At 37.1% G+C, this 16,525-nt stretch overlaps 1 protein-coding gene across 1 annotated transcript in view; it reads left to right on the top strand.

Annotated features, from left to right (window-relative positions):
* Positions 1-16,525, top strand: part of RASAL2 (RAS protein activator like 2) — a 228,412-nt gene that overhangs the window by 14,319 nt on the left and 197,568 nt on the right. Inside the window, exon 2 of the mRNA XM_032160902.2 lies at positions 5,686-5,813. The gene's annotated coding sequence lies outside the window, so the exon portion shown is untranslated. The remainder of the gene's footprint in view (positions 1-5,685; positions 5,814-16,525) is intronic.

Genomic DNA, 16,525 nt, shown 5'->3' with positions numbered 1-16,525 from the left:
AGCTTTCTCTGGAAGGCAGTAAATATTAATGGTGTTACAGTCTCACCAATGCAACACAGTGTAGTAGTCTGTTATTGTGAGGCATCACCCAGAGTTGTTTGTCTCACGACCAGGAGAATTAAGGAGCATGGTCACAAAGGGTGAGGTTGGAGCAAAAGTGTAATAAGCAAAAGAATGAAAGCTGTCTGCCTCAGAGAGGGGGTCCAGAAGAGGGTTGCCATTTTTACAGTTCAATGCAAAGGCTTTTATGAGAAACTGATGAGGGCTGGGCGTCTCATTTGCATAAGGTGTGAATTTCTGGTACCTCCACCCTGTCCTGCTAGTGCACATGTGGGCCCTTAGCTTGAGTTACTCCATAATGCTTTGTTCCCCTTACTGCACATGTGTTAGAGGATGGAATTTTCCATTGTGGCCATGTCTGGGCAAGTCATCTCTATAACCTGTCTTATCTGTGTGGCTGTGAGCATGTCTTAGGCAAGCTTCCCTGTACAAGTTCCCTTATCTGTGCCTACAGCCTGAAAAATCAGGCTTTTGTTTGAAAGGATTCAACCGAGGACCCACCCTAGCTGCCTGCCTGACCAGTTTCTTCCTTTCTCCTCTCTCAATAGGTTCATGATTTTACTAATTGCATTTAACATATCATGTCATAATTTTTAAAAACATGAGACTAGTAAATGATGTGATTCAAAAGCAACCCAGATGAACTTCTAAGGAGCTGTAAGATACAAAAATAAAATTTCTCACAGCAATTTTTTCCTACACATTCTTCATATTTTGGCCATAGACTTATTGTCCTTTCTCCCTTATCCCTGTTTCTGCTTTCTGTCGGATCCCTTTAATTACTCTCCTGCTATAAAAATTTTGAGGCACTTTTCCTAAGTATGGAAGAGATAAGTTGCTTGTCCTCTAAGAAAAAAGTTGGACTGTGTCTGTGTGTGTTCCTATACTGAAATTTCTAGCTCTATCATATCATTCAGTTTGTCATTTTTGTCAAGTAATAGAACATGCTATGATGCTCCTTTCTCCCATCACAGGGAAGGGTTAACACGTGAGAGATCTATTGTTATTGTCGTTGTTTCCTTGCCAAGTAGTTTCTAAATTTATATTAGCATTTGCAGTTACTGAATTTATATTAGCATTTGAAGGGGCCCAAAGTTTGCTTTTTAGACTTACTGGCAGGCCAAATGACTTAGTATTTTGAATGCTGTTTTGAAATTATTTGGAAATAATAGATTGCATTGAATACGTCAAATAAGCTTCCCTTTTAGGTTATCTTTCTTCCTTTTTTGAAAACCATCTATATTGGACTTCCTGTTTTATATTATAGTTACATAACCTGCTTTATTAACTTTTATCAATTTGTATTTTTATTAGTGACTCTTTTATTCTCTCATCTCTTTTGTGTTATTCATCCACCACAAACAACTAGAAAGTTACCTGTCGTGTTGATTCCTATTTCAAAATCTGGCTCACATGATCTGTTTGTTACCATTTTCACTATAACTGATCTGTTTCAGACCCTGACCATCCCTAAACCAGGCCATTACATCAGTCTCCCATACATTGTTAAGACCTCTGGTCTTTCCCCCACTTTCTTCATCTTGTTATAAACTAGTATTGCCAGATTTTCTTAGAATACCTCATTGACTTTCTGTTGTCTAAGCAGTGGTTTTTAGCATGTGGTCTGTGGAATGCTAGATCTCCAGGACCCCCCCCACCCCCGATCTGATAGTTTAAAACTATTTTTTATACTAGAACTATAAGACTAATTATGGTTATTCAGTCTTGGTTATATGGCAGACATTTTCTGAAAAAAGGAAGACATAAACGTATCACTTCAGGGAAACAACCAAGAGTATTTATTGCTAATGATAAAATTTAAGACTAAAAGCAAAAACTAGAATGTTAGAAAATTTACATCTGCAACTTTGAGCTTGGCAGCTTCCCAGTAGTACTTGAAGTCTTTTCTGATGAGATCAAAACTTTTCTGAAGATTGATGAATGTGACTTTTTTGATATTATATAATGAAAGATGTCAATATTTGGAATATCTGCAAACTGAATGAACCAATATTTTTTAAGTGATCGGTGCATGATGTTTATAAACTCACATAGGGTGAAAGATACACAAAGGACAAGGTGGACCGGTGGTTTTTGATGTAACAGAATATGAAAAGTTCATTGATTTGGTTTCAGATTACACATTGTACACTAACTTTTGAAAAGCAACTGCTTGTCAGGTTTGGTGTAGTATTAACGAAGAATATTCATAGTTATTTGAAAATATTATTAAAACACTCTTTCCTTTTCCAACTACATATTTGTGAGTCCAGATTTCCTTTATGTATATCAACCAGAAAAACACAAAGCAATAGATTGAATGTAGAAACAGATATAAAAACCTTGCTGTCTTCTGTTCAGCCAGACTTTAAAGAGATTTGCAAAAATATAAAAGTGTCGCTCTTTTAATTTTTTTGAAAACAGTTACATTTCATTAAAAATGTGTTACCTATGTTAACATGCAATAGGAGTGTTATTGTTAAATGAATTCATATTTTTAAAATTTCTCAGTTTTAATTTCTAACATGATAAATATTGATATAACCCATATAAACTCATATTGATAGAACCCATATACTGAAGTCCTCAGTAATTTTAAAGTCTAAAGGAGTCCTGCAATCAAGAAATTGGAGAACTGCTGGTCTGCAGAATAATACCCAGTTTTAAAGAAGTATTTACAAAGAGATCCATTGACTTACCTCTGATTCTTTTTAATGTTTCTAAAATTATTTAATTTTTGTAATGAGGCCAGCATTCATTGTCCTTAGTATCCTCATAGGAATGGACAGAGCAAATCCAAAATTGTTTTCAGTTTTGCTATTAAGATTCTTCTGTGCGATTCTAAGTTAGTTATTCTTTTCTCTAGTGAATTTTGGATACTAAAAATAATTGGAAGTCAGAAATTAAAAGTAAGTCACTAGAGCAAAAAAAAAGATAGAATTGGCAAGGTGAAATGGGACAAACATCTGAGCTTGTCCTGATAACGCGTATAGTCTCAGTATACAGGCCTTGCTTACGTGCTTTTAAACCTTCATTTAGCCCTGGAAATGAGAACATGATATAACATAACCTATATAAGTTAAATATAGGTTATTTAAAAAAAATCATTTTATTACTTAAAATGCCTTTTAGATAATAGAGAAGTGCTAAAAAGAACAGAAACCATCACCTTTTTTCTTTCTTTTTTTTTTTCTGCTTGGTATACATTCTTATAAAATGACTAAAAATGGGCATTAGAAAAAGAAGCTATAAAATCTATAGGATGGCTAACAAATCCCTCTGTTTAGACAAACATAATTTTTTTTTAATATAGAAGTATTGCTCCCTATTTCATTGCTCTCTATTTCTTCTTATCTTTAGCACTAGAGGGGGATGGTTCAGGGTTCTAGAATGTTTTTTTGAGACATTGTTTTGTTTTCACAGTACCATGAAGAAATTAGGAAAAGGATTAGGTTGGACAAAGGGAGAATATTAGACAGTGAGGCTTTAAGAGAATTAATTAGGATCTCACAGAAAAGAGAATTTAGATTTTCTTAAATTCAATGTTGATACAGATTTATATTTTGTCAGGAAACCTGGGTTATGCTATTAATCAATATCCTGTATTAAAATTTTTATAGACAGGGTTTATCAGTGTTTTCTTGCTAAAGTTGATTTACAGTAAAGCTTACAGTACGCAGTTGAGGTCACCCATGGCTAACTTATATAATAAAGCTAGTTATTTGAATGACCATAAATTGTCTAATTTTGTCAAAGTTTCTAATTGTTTAGACCACAAAACTATTCATATTTTCACATACAGTAGGTGCATCTCTTTCTGTTGAAGTCGTCTTGGTATTTGACTCTAAAAATAGGCCTACTTGTGGTAAAATTGTAACCCATATTTTTGTCCAAATCATGTGAAGAAAATTAGTTTTGACATGGCTTTTAAATGTAGGCAAGAATATCCTATATATGTACAAAAGGATTAAGAGTCAGTTTCATTAGAGCTTTTTTGTGATAATTTTGAGATTTTGAAGTCAAAAGAAAACTTTGGAAGAACTGACGCTGCAATTCTAACATAAAATAATTTAAGATGCTTAGACTACAAGGGGAGGGTTGAGGGTAGAGGAGAGAGGGTTGGTGTGGATTGGAGATGCTACAGATGTAGCATGTAATGCTGTGCATAGTGCGGAGGAGATACAAACAGAAAATAAGGGAAGAAAAGACAAAACAGTGAACTTCTAAGAATTAATAACATGTCTAACCAAGCCCTAATAACACTGTTGGTTCTTGGACCTTGAATTATCTTTGGGGGGAGTTGATAAACCCCCAAACATGTAGCGCAGTATGTTTAGATAGCCTTAGAGAGGACAGGAGGTTAAACCAGAAGAAACAATGAAGACAGTATTGAACACATAAAGAGATTTATAAAGAGAGACCTATGTAGTTCTATGAAGAGAGACATATAGCAACTGACTTGTTGCTAACGTTCTACAGAACTCCAGCTATAATTATGCATATTTGGTTGATTATAATATAAGACACCTAGGAAATTATTTGGCTTTCCTTGAAGTCAAGCCAGTGCCAGTAATATATCTATCATCCTCTGACAAAAGACAAAAATTCTACAGAAAGCAGTGATAATGAAAAATACTCATATAATAGATATAATGTGCTTTTTTATGATTTACAACTCCCCTGCCCTCATGGGTGTTGGTTTTCTAATCTTTTCAATTTGAGTTTTTACTTTAGCATAACTAAGTAGTGATAATGCATGTTAAGTAGTCCCTATAGTATATTCCTGAGAAGAATTAGTTCTTCATGCCTGAAGAACTTTTAATATATATTGAACTGTCATAAAAGCTTTATTTAATGGAACTAATGTGTACTTATAAATTAAAATATGTGCCCAGTTCCAGCAGCCCAAATGAGTAAACATTTTATATCAAAAAATTGAAAACGACAAAGATGTTAGTAACCACTTGGTATTCTATAAGGAAACGAGACAGTTGGGAATTGCTGAGACATTTTGCTTTAATATCGGGTAGCTCCACCTTTAAGAAACATCATGGTAATATATTTAGATCTTTTCTTAAGAAAATTATTTTCCATGTTTTTAAGATCTTGCTGGCCTCTAGTGGTAATACGATGCTGTTGTTTAAACATTTTCAATTCTTATGAGTGTAAAGCCATTTGGAAGGCCTAGTCTGCTGATAAATTTACTCTCAGAGTTCTGCGTTAACAGTGTTCTCAAAGTGTACATGTAACAACATCATCTTTCTCCTAAAGACTAGGGAAGGTGTCTGAGTCACTCTGCCTCTGTATTTTGAACGATACTGGTTAAGCTCTGAAGCAACCTCTCATTATTATAGTTTATATACAGTGGTAATTACTATGTAAAGTTTGCACTAACAATTCTTCCCAGAGTGTTTCAGCCCTCTTCTCTGAAGGTTGTAGGGCTATTTTTTCATTATTCTGTATATAACAGTTTTCATTTTCTTAAGAGGAAGCTTTAAATTTACCATTGAGATTCATGTTTAGGCTCACCTCTTTATTTGATTTGGAAGAATTTTACATTTGGAATACTGGTTTACTAAGCAAGATAATGATTTGTCACTTTTGTTTTTCCCTTTTCTCATGCAGATGTGAAAGGGCCACCCACCCACCGTCTGTCCTGTGGTCAGTCACCCTACACCGAGACAACAACGTGGGAGCGGAAGTATTGCATCCTCACAGACAGCCAGTTGGTATTGCTCAACAAGGAGAAGGAGGTGAGATGGATATTATTCAGGAAAGTTAGTTTCCTTTTCTGAGTAAATTCCTGAAATTACCTAGTTTTTGTTTGCATTTTGATAAGTTGTATTATAAAAATAAAGGCTTGATGAAGATATAGGTAAGTCTAAAAGGCTGCTAATATCATAAAGGTATGTTATCTTCATGAAGGAGTGGGTTTCACAAGATAGGGCTGGATTTTCACTAAGAAACAATGGAAGAGATACTGAGTTAAACTGAGGAGTTTGGAATGGGAAGGGGTTGGATTATATAGGCCTGGCCCTGAAAATGGTCTCAAGGGGCCATTGGAAATTACATCAGTCTACTTCCTAGCAAAACCAAATGTCATTAATTGGATTAATTGAAAGAGGTTTATTGGAGGGACTATTTGCAGATGTGTGGGCAGCATAAAGGACCTATCTAAGGATGAGGAAGCACCCACGAGCTAGCAATCGCAGAAAGCAGTTATCACCCTAGGCTTCCAAGGCACGGGAAGAAAGTGATGTTTCTGGAACCTAGAGAACTGTAGCTGCATGAGAGAGCTGCTTGACAGTTGCTGTGGTTATGCACAAAAGAACACAGTCTCTATACCAAACAAAAATGGCCAGCAGGAAGGAAGTAAGACAGAATAAACACTCCAACTCTTTTCTTCTGCCTTCTGATTTCTTGCCAGTGTCACCTATTGGTCAAATCTAACTCGAAGGCAGAAAGATTGCTTTTTGATGTATTCTGTAGAGGTCAGCTTCCTGAAACATGTAACAAGGTCAAGAAGGGCAGAGAGTAGAATAGATCTGGCGAGGTAGACAGAATGTAACCAGGACAGGCGTCTAGTTCTAGGTGTACTTTCTGTTCTTCTAAATTAAAAAACTCTTAAACTTATCACATGCTATTACTGTTTTATTCTTCAAACTGTTACAGTTTACAAATCCTTCCACAGCCATCTCATTTATTTGCTTATTGGTGATTAATCAGGTAATTGATACCGTTCTGATTTGGTATGATAAAACTACTCCGTAAAATCATCATAATTCCCAATTTCCATGATATAAAAAAATAAGTGAATATAATATTGACAAAGAAGAGGAATAATGAAAGGGAAGGAGAAGATATGATTCAATGAAGGAGAAAGGTTAATTGCCAAAACTGTATAAATAACTAGAAAGATGTAGGTAGAATATCCATTCAGTAAGTCACCTTACAGAAAGGTGAGTTCAAAAGAAGCAAAGAACAGGAAACACATTTCTTAATTCTTATCTGTGGATCCCTACCTCCCCTTTCTCTTCTCTTGCTCCTCCTTCCTTCCCTGTCCCTTCTCTTACCTGTCTCTTCTCTTTCTCAGCATTTTTTAATGTGGTAAAGATAATACCAATAAAACAATTTCAGTTTCTTCTTGTATTTTAATAGGCATTGCTACTTTCAAGAGCCTTGTTAATATGCCTCCATGAAGAACTTGCTCATTCTTTTTCTCTTGCCATTGAAAATATCTTTTACTTTTGTTATCATCTCCCTACCTATAACCCTTTTCCAGCATTTTAATATTCTTAAATTTAATTTTATTAAAATAACTGAATAAAGGCCAGACTTTTCTAGAACAAGTTGTGTATGTTGCTGTGTTTATATTAAGTAGACAATAAAAATTGGTAAAGTGAATATTAGTATAGAACATTTCTAATTATCCAAACTATTCAAAATCTTCATTTTAACCAAATGTACTGTCAGCAGTCTTTTCTCAGAGCTATTAGTAAAGAGTAATATAAACAAATCGTTGGCCATCTTTTTTGCCCTTACATTTTATTCAGTTTGGTACTGTAAGAGATGAAATAGCTGTAAGTATAGATAGCAGAAAGTCAAGAAACATGCCTTTTCCAGAACCAAGGTGCAAATTAATCAATTGAGTTACCTGCGCTTTGGCCACCTTTTGTCTCATAAAATAACTGTCCATGATAAATAATTTTTTAAAACAACATCTTATGTCCTTTATCCCTTTTTATACCAGTCATCATGAGTAACCCTAAACACCTGGGGAACCCTCATCCACCATGCTGTATGTACTCTCCCTATGGCTCTGTGTATTCTCTTTTCTGACACTGTCTTCCACTTGTCCTTCCCCACATCTTGAAACCCTTTCACTGTGTCCACTGCAATTCCAGGTTCATCATCAGCAAAACCAGCTGTTTCTTCCACCTTTTCTCTGAAGGATTCCCTTAACTTCTTGGTCTTACAAGAACTGAGATCTTCCCTGAGGACACTGTCTTCCATAAAGTTTTGTCAGTGGATGGCTGTTTTTCCTAATACCATAATGTCTGTAATAGGTGTCTTCCTCTTTTATGGCTGCTGTCTATTCTCCCATTTTCCCTAAAATGTCCAAACTTTGAGTCTCACATTATAGTTATCTTCTTCTTCTTTTTTTTTTTTTTTTTTTTTTTGAGACGGAGTCTCTCTCTTGTTTCTCAGGCTGGAGTGCAATGGTGCCATCTCGGCTCACTGCAACCTCCACCTCCTGAGTTCAAGCGATTCTCCTGCCTCAGCCTCCCAAGTAGCTGGGATTACAGGCACCTGTCACCATGCCCAGCTAATTTTTTGTATTTTTAGTAGAGATGGGGTTCACAATGTTGGCCAGGCTGGTCTCGAACTCCTGACCTCAGGTGATCCACCCGCCTCAGCCTCCCAAAGTGCTGGGATTATAGGCGTGGGCCACCGCGCCCGGCCTGTAGTCATCTTCTAACCTTCCTCGTCGTTTTTTGTTGATTCTATCCCCTGGGCCATTATTATCTCCAAGACTACTCCAGTTTTAATTTTTTATGATTCTGATATCCATAGAGAGATTTTTCTTTTGTAACACACTGGCTGTCAGTTCCTTGAACTTTTTCCTCTCTAAGGATCCCACCTTATTGCTACAACTCCTTCATATTCACAATTGTGTGCATATTACTCTTTGACTAATACCTTCTATCTTTCTAGCTCATTTCTTATTTCAGCAATCCTTCAACCCTTCTGGGACCTAGGACCCATTGATCCTGTCACCTTTTCTGGCTTTTATAAAGCCTCTGATGTCCTCTGTCTCCCCTGAGTTCCATGGTCATTCTCATCACTCCTTTGCATACTGTTTCCTCGCCCTTCCCTTGCTTCATCATACACACTTGGCAAAGTGATAGCTGAAGTGAATCTTACTCTTTATCTAATCTGCCCTGTATCCATGCAGCTTAATGTGGAGAAATTTTCTGGAGAAAATTACGCATACCATGCTGCCTGGTGTTAAACAAATGGCTGCAAACCTCTTATCAGTCCATAATGCTGCTTGGCAATCACAAAACATTTTCCCACTTCAGTTACTGTCCCACTCTCCTGGACTAGTGCTTCACATTCTGTCTGTGGTAAAGTACCAGTTTCCCCTCCACCCACCTTGTTGTGATCAATAAAATACAATAAAGTGGATTGTTAAGAAAAAAATGAAAAAAAAAAAAAACCATAAAAATATAATCCCACTCCTGGCTATCTACCCAGAGGAAAATAAGTCATTATATAACAAGGATATACATGTTTACAGCACATATGTTTACAGCAGCACAATTTGCAGTTGCAAAAATATGGAACCAGCCCAAATGCCCATCAGTCAAGGGGTGGATAAAGAAAATATGGTGTATGTATATACTGTGGAATACTACTCGGCCATAAAAAGGAATGAAATAATAGCATTTGAAGCAAACTGGAAGAAACTGGAGACCATTATTCTATGAAGTAACTCAGGAATGGAGTATGTCCTCACTCATAAGTGGGAGCTGAGCTATGAGGATGCAAAGGAATAAGAATAACAATGGACTTTGGGGACTCAAGGGAAAGAGTGGGAGATAAGTGAGGGATAAAAGACTGCATATTGGGTACAATGCACACTGCTCAGGTAATGAGTGAACCAAAATCTCAGAAATCACCACTAAAAAACTTATCCATGTAGCCAAACACCACCCATTCCCCCAAAAACCTATAAAATAAATAATAATTAAAAATTTAAAAAATATATAAGACCAAATTTTTATTGGGTTTAACAGACATTAAATCACAATTCAGTTAAGTATGTTCAGCATAATCATAACATAGGAAAAGAAGGAATAGAAGGATAAAAATTGTATATATTCATGGAAAGTAGGCTGTACAAACCCACTGATCACACCAAGCATGCTGCTTCTCGGTTTCTGTACTATTTTGTTTATTGTGGACTAGTCACAATTTGCAGATGGCACAGGAGCTTGAACTACACTTTGAGTAACACAGTCCAGAATAATTTCTAAGGTGATATTTTTCATACCTTCTCCTGTTTCCTCAAACTACCAATCTCTTCTTTATTATTCCCACCTAGAGCTGATTACTTTGCTTATTACTTCACCGAGAAAATTGGAAAATTCACAAGAGAACTTCTGCACACTCCATTACTGTATCTGCCTAACAGCAGCTGTTTCCTTCTACCCTGATTTTACTTTTTTAACTGTGGTTGAGCTGTCCACTGTGGTCAGCCCTTCTGCTTGTGTTCATTCCATTATTTCTTGCCTGTTCAAGGATCTATCACTAGCAATTCTCCCCTACCTTTTTTGAAAAACATTTTAGTTTTTTGCTTTCTACCAGATCATTCCCATCAGCATGCTATTCTCTCTCTCTCTCTCTTTTTTTTTTTTTTTTTTGAGACAGAGTTTCACTCTGTCCCCCAGGCTGGAGTGCAATGGTGCCATCTCAGCTCATTGCAACCTCTGCCTCCTGGGTTCAAGCGATTCTCCTGCCTTAGCCTCCCGAGTAGCTGGAATTACAGGCATGCATCACCACACCCAGCTAATTTTTGTATTTTTAGTAGAGATGGGGTTTCACCATGTTGGCCAGGCTGGACTCGAACTCCTGACCTGTCTCAGCCTCCCAAAGTGCTGGGATTACAGGTGTGAGGCACTGAGCCCAGCTTTATTTCTCATCTGAAAAAAATAAAGCCTGTATTAACCTCACTTGTACCTCCAGATACCACCCCTTTCTCTTCTCTCCTTTATAACAAAAATTCTCAAAACTTCTATATGCTCATTGTCTTTAATTACTGTTCTCCTTTAAATCTATTCCAGTCAGACTCTTACCCACATCACTGCCAGAATTGTGCTTGTTAAGCTCACTAGTGACCTTCCCATTGTTAAATTCAGTGGTCAGTTCTCAGTTCTCATCTTAATCTGTTAATGGCATTTAGTAGAGTTGATCACCCTCCTAAGGTCTCCTAAGGTCACATTCCTTCTCCTAAGGTCACTTTTCCTATTTGGCTTCCATGACACTGTGTTCTTTTTCTTTCCTGCCTCTCTGGAAGTTTCTTTTGAGTCATCTTTACAGATTGCTCTTGTTCTCTCTAAATCTTAACATGGAAGTGCCATGGGACCTTATTTCCTTGGGGATCTCATCTCATTTATAGTCTTGAGACTATAAATGTCCTCTAATGCTGATGATTCCTAATTTTATATCTTAAAACTACTCTCTCTCTTAAAAAGATGGAATCTCACTATGTTGCCGAAGCTGGTCTGTAACTTTTGGGCTCAAGTGATCCTCCCACCTCAGCCTCCCAAAGTGCTGGGATTACAGGCATGAGCCACTGCACCAGGCCATCTCTCTTCTCTAGACTCATATATCCATCTGTGCATTACACATCTCCACTTGGATATGTAAGAGTCATTTCCAACATGCCCCACACTTCAGCCCTAATCTTCACTTCATAACTTACCTATGGTAAGTTATTGACATTAATGACAACTCCATCCTTCCAAGTTTCAAAGGCCAAAAGCTTCCCCAACTTGCTACTTTCCAGACATACTGTCTTCATCATTATTTCATGAGTACATCAGGCATGTTCCTCCCTAAGGCCTTAGTCTTGGCTTTTTCTTTGCATGGAACATTCTTCCCTCTTATATTTGCATGGCTCATTTTCTTACCTCCTTCATCTCTTTGCTTACATACCACATACTTAGCAAGGCCAACCCTGACTAACCTATTTTAAATCACTACTGCTCCCCACATCTGTATCCAGAACTTCTGACCTAATTACCTGGCTCTAATATATTTTTTTATAGCATTTGCCACCTGCTAAAATGCTATATAATTTATTTATTGTGTTTAATGTCTCTCATCTCCTACTGGAATATAAGCTTTTGAGCAAAGATTTTGTCTGTTTTGTTCAAGGATGTATCCACCAGTTCTTAGAACAGTTCCTGATGAAACATAGGAAACTCTCAATAAATATTTGTTGAATGAATGTTGCAAGGGCCAAATTAAAAACTTTTATTTCTGAATGTCTATTTCCTTAATAAAAGTTGAATAGAAGATATCTTCTATCCTTTCTTTCCATGATATATCTACCCAGAACATGCAACTTAATTCTTTATTTTTCTAAAACTAATAAAAAGAAGAGAAAAATAATTGATGGGGTGCTTTTCCACAGTTGAATACATGATTCCATCTTTATTTATTGAGCACCTATCATTATGTGTAGTATTGTGGTCACAAAGATGCAGTTTTGTTGAGACACACTGAGGTAAAATAAAGTTAAAACCATTTGGAATTAGACAGCAGTGGTAGTTGCACAACGTTGTGAACGTACTAAATGCTGATGAATTATTCACTTTAAAATAGTAAATTTTATGTTATATAAATTTTGCTTCAGTAAGTTTATTTCTATTTTTTTGTTTGTTTTTAGTTTTTGAGATGGAGTCTTGCAATGTCACCCAGGCTGAAGTGCAGTGGCACTATCTCGGCTCACTGCAAGCTCCACCTCCCGGGTTCATGCCATTCTCCTGCCTCAGCCTCCCAAGTAGCTGGGACTACAGGTGCCCGCCACCATGCCCGGCTAATTTTTTTGTATTTTTAGTAGAGACGGGGTTTCATCGTGTTAGCCAGGATGGTCTCGATCTCCTGACCTCGTGATCTGCCCGCCTCAGCCTCCCAAAGTGCTGGGATTATAGGTGTGAGCCACCGTACCCAGCCAAGTTTATTTTTTAATTGTAATATAACCATAAGAGATTAACTGAGATATGGCCTAGGATGGATTATAGTATGGAGTGGAGAATGCCAAAAAAGTGTTTTACAGAGAAATTTATGCTTGGGCTGTATTTTAAGGGACAAATAAGGGCTCACGAGGAGAAAAAGAAGGGAAGGACATTCTGAGTGTATATAATGATACAAAGTCAAGAAACGTATGTCTCTTTGGCAAACTGCAAAATATTCAGAGTTCATGGGACATGGTTTGCAAGAGGAAAAGTGATAGCTAGCAAGAACTAGGTAATGAAGAACCTTGAAGGCTATGATGAGGAATTTGGATTTTATTCCGGAAATGATCTGGACCAGGGAAAGGGTATTTAGCAAGGTAGTGACATCATCAGATTTGCTTCTTAGAGAAGTAACTCTGTTGATTACATGGAAAATGAAGTGAAAAGGATTAGAAGCAAATAGATGAGTTACAAGATTGCTTCAGTAGACCGGGTGAGGAATAATGAGGGGATAAATTTACAAAACAGTTTACAAAAACAGTTTAATGCCCTCAGACAGGTGTTTATGTTCTGCCATTATTATATGGAGAAAATTGAATTAAGTCTCTAGAAAAAGAAAATGTGAAGCCATTGCTTTACATTACTTGAATAAGTTTAACTTTCTGTTAATTTCATTACATGAAAAGATTATAAATCCATTTCTTGTGCAGGGACCAGAATATGCTGGCGCCCTTCTACCTTTCACCCACATTTAAGAATTATAAAGAATGTGGGCCGGGCACGGCGGCTCACGCCTGTAATCCCAGCACTTTGGGAGGTTGAGGCAGGTGGATCACGAGGTCAGGAGTTCGAGACCAGCCTGACCAATATTGTGAAACCCTGTCTCTACTAAAAATACAAAAATTAGCTGGACATGGTGTCGGGTGCCTGTAACCCCAGCTACTCAGGAGGCTGAGGCAGGAGAAATCCTTTGAACTCAGGAGGTGGAGGTTGCAGTGAGTTGACATCGTACCACTGCACTCCAGCCTGGGTGACTGGGCAAGACTTTGTCTCAAAAAAAAAAAAAAAGAATTATAAAGAATTTAACTCTTATCCTTGGAATTTTGCATTGAATAATTTAGAATTTCTTAAAATGAGTTTAAGGAATTTCCTGCTAAAATTATCTAAAAAGGTGGTTTTAAACTTTAATTAAGTCATCATGGGGGTGTTTATTGCTGTGTTAAAAAAATTAATTAAAAGGATTCTGTAAGGATTTAAACTGAATCCTTAGCCAGGCACTGCTGGAATGTGGGAGGATTATATTAGTCTAGTATCACTCATGTATTAAGTCAGTGTGTGGGATCTTTTAATGCTTTCTCTTAACTCTACATGTTTCTTGTCAGAACTGGGGAAAAGTCTGTTTGAGGAGTATACATGGGAAGAGTGTTAAATATTCCAATTACCAATCTGGGAATGTAGCAGAAGGGTAGATTGGGGCAGAATGCTGAAAGAGAGGCTTGCTGGGAGTGTCACCTTGAGAAATGACTTACTGGTTCAATAAACTGCTTCATGCAAATTTTGCCAAATAGATATTGCTTATGTGCTATGAAATATACTTCCTTGCCTGGGTACCAGGAAAGGCCCCAAATGGCTTGATACCAGCCCAGTTCAAAGAGGGCACAGGAGGCCATTTGACTTTCATTTTGCTTGCAATAGATGAGACCAAGTAAATTTGAGATTAAGGAGTTGAGGGAAATGGTAGAGAAGACAAACATGAACCCCTCTGAGGTACAGCCATTATAAAAATACAAAAGAAAGCTGAATTTGTGAGTATTTCTTTTGGCAATAACAGTCTATTAGGCAGGGTACATTTGACTCCATTTTTCTTAATGCAAACTCTACTTTCTATATTTAGAATGTTTAAGGCTGGATTCTAGTGTATAGGCAGCAAGGCATTTAAAATGACACTTTTAAATATTTTAAAACATTTTTCTTTTGGAAGTGTTTACACTCAGATATGTTGATGAAAATATCAGTCTTTGTGCAAATAGCTAAAAATCAACTGTTATTTATTCTGGGGGGAGCTACCTATGGCATATTTTATTCAGAACCACTTTTAAATTATTCAGTAGATATATAATATGCCCTTATATGTTATTCACTATGTTAGGAGTTACAAAGAACAAGACAGATCTTCTTTCCTCTTTCTCCCCCGTAACAAATTTAGTGGTAAAAATAAGACAATTTTAAAGTGATATTTGATAAATAACACAAGTAAATGGATAGAATAAGAGAAAGAAATCCATTTATTATAAAAAGAACCTTGGCCTAACTAAATATGTCATTAAGATGCCACTGGCAATGGGGAATTACCAAAAGAAGGCTTAATAAAAGAAGCAATTTGATCAAAGTTAGGTGTTAGGACGTATTGGAAGAGCAAGACACAGGAAAGAGAGCAATTAGGAGACTGCCATTCCTCAGATCTAAAAGCTTGAGTGGCTTCTCAGTGCTCCCCATGCATGGTCTGGTATTCCAGCCCTCCTAACATGTTCATAATATATTGTTATATCCCTTTTCTCCCTCTTAAGAGGCTCTAGCCAAATTGGCCTACTCCCTATTCCAAAACAAAACAAAAAAGTCATATACTTTACCAACTTCTTGGCTGATGTTATGCTTTTTCCTTTGCCTAAAATGGCCCCCATCTCTACCTATCATTCATTTATTTGTGAACTATTTTAAGGTTTGGGGATTTACTGGTAAAGTACAAGCTGTTAACTTAGTGGAATTAGTTGCATAAATGAGTAATTATAATTTAACACAATAAGTATAATGACAGAGAAAGATGTGTTACTGCAGAACTAACTGGAAGTGTACTTTAACCTTCCCTTAGGGGACTGATAGAGGAGGAAGATTCCTGGGAAATGCAAAGCCAGTCCTAAGCCTCAGGATGATTAGGAGTTTACCTTGCAGATGTAGAATAGAAAAGAAAGAGGGAAAACATTTCAGGAAGAGAGAACAAACTAAGCCATGGCACTGAACTACACAATAGGGAATGTATTAAAGAACTGCAAGCAATTTGGTATTTCTAGAATGAAGTCTAAAACTGAGCACAAAGACAGAGACAGTGGCTGGATTGTAGAAAATCTGGTGTACTATATTAGGGAGCTTGCACTTTATAGGATAGTAGTTTTTAAACCCTTTTTAAGCGGAAGGACACTTTCTTTGTAGAAAGGCTTATGCAGAAGCCCTGTACAACAGATACACTGAGAATGATGTTCAGGTTGAAGCAGAGATACTTCCCTCCACCCCCACATACTTCCATACACAAACACACCACCACTTCTTTGAAAACCACTGCTAGAGTCAAAGAACTGCTGAAGGGCTTTAAACCTCAGAATGACATGATCATATTTGCATTTTGGAATTATTATGATAACTATGTAAAGGATAGGTTTAAGGGGCAGAATGTCCCGGGCAGGTACCAGTGAAGAAACTGTTGCAGGAGTTTAGTTAAGAGATAAATAGAGGCTTTTGGCACCAGCTATGACAGAATGACTGGTGCAAGACTGACCCTCCCACTGTCAACAACAAAAAATAGGACACCATCCCCTCACTATCTATCTGTCTGTCTGTCTATCGATCGATCGAAGGAGAGCATGGGTGTGCAACACAACTATTTTCAGGCATTGGACAATAGGCAGCCACTGTGGTGGTCACCATTGCCCAGGTGTCTGCTGCAT

Source organism: Hylobates moloch, unplaced genomic scaffold, assembly GCF_009828535.3.
Source record: "Hylobates moloch isolate HMO894 unplaced genomic scaffold, HMol_V3 SCAFFOLD_8, whole genome shotgun sequence".
Lineage (NCBI taxonomy): Eukaryota > Metazoa > Chordata > Mammalia > Primates > Hylobatidae > Hylobates > Hylobates moloch.
The sequence above is the reverse complement of the archived record's forward strand: the minus strand, read 5'-3'. Positions and strand labels throughout refer to the sequence as shown.